At 34.4% G+C, this 3,636-nt stretch overlaps 1 pseudogene; it reads left to right on the top strand.

Annotated features, from left to right (window-relative positions):
• The first annotated feature begins 709 nt into the window (after positions 1-709).
• Positions 710-2,679, top strand: LOC145063376 (polyphenol oxidase I, chloroplastic pseudogene; annotated as a pseudogene).
• Positions 2,680-3,636: the final 957 nt, after the last annotated feature.

Genomic DNA, 3,636 nt, shown 5'->3' with positions numbered 1-3,636 from the left:
TAGTGCTAAATGCAAAAATTAAATTGTAATTTCAGTTTAACTAAAATATTTGCTAAATATATTTTTATAATCATTAATAATTTTCAAATAACAGTTTAAAATAACTTAGAATACCAATAGTTAAAAATAACTCTATATAAATGATTATATTGTTGTTTTCAAAACAAAAAAGAATGTTTCATGTTTTAAATAATTATAATGATAGAAATTAAAACATTAAGGAAATAAATTTAAAAAATAATAATTAACAATAACAATAACTATAAATAACGTTAAATCATATATCATTTTTTATTTTCATTAATGAGTAACCTACGATAGAGGTCATTCAAATGATTGAAATTATGTAATTTTAATAGATGTATATATATTATCTTATAATTCAAAATAATAAAATATATTATATCAACTTATTATACGAAAATAATACGAAAACAACAAAACATAAATTTATGAAACAACCCATATGCATTGGCCTACTAAGTATTCATAAATAAGAAGCATATATACCCCAAAAAAATCCATAGATTTGTGTAGAAAATAAAAGAAGTTATTTTTAAATTAATAGAAACGAGGTATTTCAACAAACACAAACAATATACATTACTAATTACTAAAAATCATATAAACACGTGGAGATTATTGATGGTAGGTAGACGAAGCATGTCTATAAATAGATAGCTCGATGAAGTGAGTAAAGCACCCAAAAACAATGTCTTCTTTCCAATCTCTTGCAACCTTCACTTCCATCACCACCAGAACACTACCAAATTCCCCCTCCAATCGCCGCTCCAACAGTTACCCGAAACAAACCCACCGTTTAAAAGTCTCATGCAATGTCGCACCAGAAGACAATGAGAAGTTACTCGTAGTCCCAGAAACCCAAAAACTTATTCTCCCCAAAACATCTCTCGACACACTTAATGTGGACCGGAGGAACTTGCTCCTTGGCCTCGGCGGCCTTTGCACCACCGTCAACTTCACCTCCATTCCGACAGCGTTTGGCAGACCAATCACAGCCCCTGACATCTCCTCATGCCGTGCCTCAACCGATGGTTTAGACCTAAAGAGCGCCATAAGAACCAATGCATGTTGTCCACCTAATTTGTCAAAAAAGGTTAAAGATTTTGTGTTCCCTAATGACAAAAGTCTTCGGATTAGAAGAGCGGCACATAAAGCCCCCGAAGACTACATTACCAAGTACAAAGCAGCACTCAAAGCCATGAGAGCTCTACCAGACGACCACCCACATAGCTTCGTTTCACAAGCTAAAATTCATTGCGCATACTGTAACGGTGGATACACTCAAATCGCGACTGGTGACTCTGATAAGATTATTCAGATTCACAACTCATGGCTCTTCTTTCCTTTCCATCGTTGGTACTTGTATTTCTACGAGAGAATCCTCGGGAAGTTAATTAACGATCCCACTTTCGCTATACCTTACTGGAACTGGGACAATCCTGCCGGAATGACTCTTCCGGCATTCTTCGAAGAAGGAAACAACAGAAAAGAAAAGCTAGAAAACCCTGCCTTTGACGCTTTCCGCAACACCAGCCATTTCGCGCCAACAATTGTCGAGCTCGACTACCAAGGTGAAGATAGTGGCGCTCCTTCTGCTAAACAGATAAACATCAATCTTACTCAAATGAATAGTCAGATGATCCGTAACGCCCATGACACACGAAGCTTCTTTGGTGGCAAGTATGTCGCTGGGAGTGATCCCATACCGAATGGTGACCGGTGTGTTGGGTCAATCGAAGCTGGTTGTCACACCGCTATCCATAGATGGGTGGGTGACTCAAGAACATATAACAACGAGGACATGGGGAATTTCTACTCAGCTGGGTACGACCCTTTGTTCTATGTCCATCATGCTAATGTCGACCGTATGTGGGTGGAATGGAAGGGTTTGGACAAAAGAAACAAGGAACCTAAAGATGAGGACTGGCTTAATGCATCGTACGTGTTTTATGATGAAAACGAAGAACTTGTTCGTGTCTACAACAAAGACTGTGTCCGTAATGATAAGCTAAGATACGCTTACGAATTTTCCCCACTCCCATGGCTCAATAATCGACCCACTCCACGTACTTTGAAATCCAAGATCGCCTTGAAATCGGTGGGAACTGTAAAACAAGTGGAGGACACGAAGTTCCCATTGAAGCTAGACAAAATCACCAAGGTCCTGGTGAAGAGGCCAGCTACCAACCGAAGCCAAGAGGAGAAGGAGAAAGCAGTTGAGCTGTTGTTGATTAAAGACGTCAAGTATAATGGCGGAAAGTTTGTCAAGTTTGATGTGTTTGTGAATGATCAGGATGATGTCAGGGCAAGCTCTGCAGAAGAGAGTGAGTTTGCAGGTAGTTTCGCACAGTTGCCACATGGCCCTGGTGACGACATGTTAATGACGAGTGGTGCAAGGTTCGGGTTAACTGAGCTTTTGGAGGACATTCAGGCTGAGGACGATGAGCTTATTTTGGTCACATTGGTGCCAAAGGCAGGGTGCGAGGAAGTTACCGTTGGTGAGATCAAGGTCGAGTTAGTTCCTCTTGACGACTGAATAGGAATGTAATCGCATTTGCGCAATTTCATATTTAGCTATTAAATAATCGGAAATTGCATGGTTGTCAATTTTAAATATCTATAATAATAATCGCCATTTGCATGATTGGCACCTTTGGCTGAATGGCTGGTTCTTTACTTCTTTTGCACTTTCTTTCTCATCTCCAACATCCAAACTTCCCTTGCAGTTGTAGGCGAGCATTTTATTATTATTATTATTATTATTATTATTATTATTATTATTATTATTGTTATAACAGCCAAATGGATTAAAAAGGAACCAGGCTAGCTGTACCAATTAAATGCATACTAAAAACATTTATTTTTTAATTTTATTAATTTACATTAAAAATGAGTATCATTTACCTCATCTTAATAGTCATTTAACTAAATATTCATTGAATTCTCTGTCCAATATCCATACTATTGTCCAATATCCAATATCATTGTGAAGATATATATGCAAAATACGGACATAGATATTTTGAAATAAAATATTCAAATTTTGGCATATTATGTGTATGTTTGTGGGGATAATGTCACAAAAAGTATTTAGTATGATCGAAATTGTCGGTTTTAATGTTTTATATATTTTTGGTTTGTTTATGCAACAAACTTCACACTTTTTTTTGTCGGTTTGCCTTTTTATTACAGGTTCTCAGGGTACCACAAAATACTATTTGCGAAAAAAACCCTTAAGCTTACAAATAATTTGCAAAAAAAAAAAAAACAAAAAAAACCATTAAGATTATAAACATATAAATATAAAAATATATTCAAAGTTTGATAAATCTAAATAGTTTTTTAAAATTTAAATATTAAAAGTTTATATCAAACCAAAATAAATATTACTTTACTTATGTCATAAAACCAAAACCTAAATATATTTTTATCATAAATTTTATATTTAAATTTTAAAAAGTTATTTAGTTTTATCAAATTTTAAATATATATCATATTTAATACTTCAATTTTTCAAAACAAAATTAAAGAGACATCTGTTAACTAATAATTAACTATATTAAAATAGTTAAACCTTTTATACATTTAAAATTATTTGTGTTTGTGTTTTAG

This window comes from Lactuca serriola, chromosome 7 (assembly GCF_051521515.1).
Source record: "Lactuca serriola cultivar US96UC23 chromosome 7, Lser_US96UC23_V15, whole genome shotgun sequence".
NCBI classification, from domain to species: Eukaryota; Viridiplantae; Streptophyta; class Magnoliopsida; order Asterales; family Asteraceae; genus Lactuca; species Lactuca serriola.
Note: the sequence above shows the minus strand (reverse complement) of the source record. Positions and strands in the feature narration are given on the sequence as shown.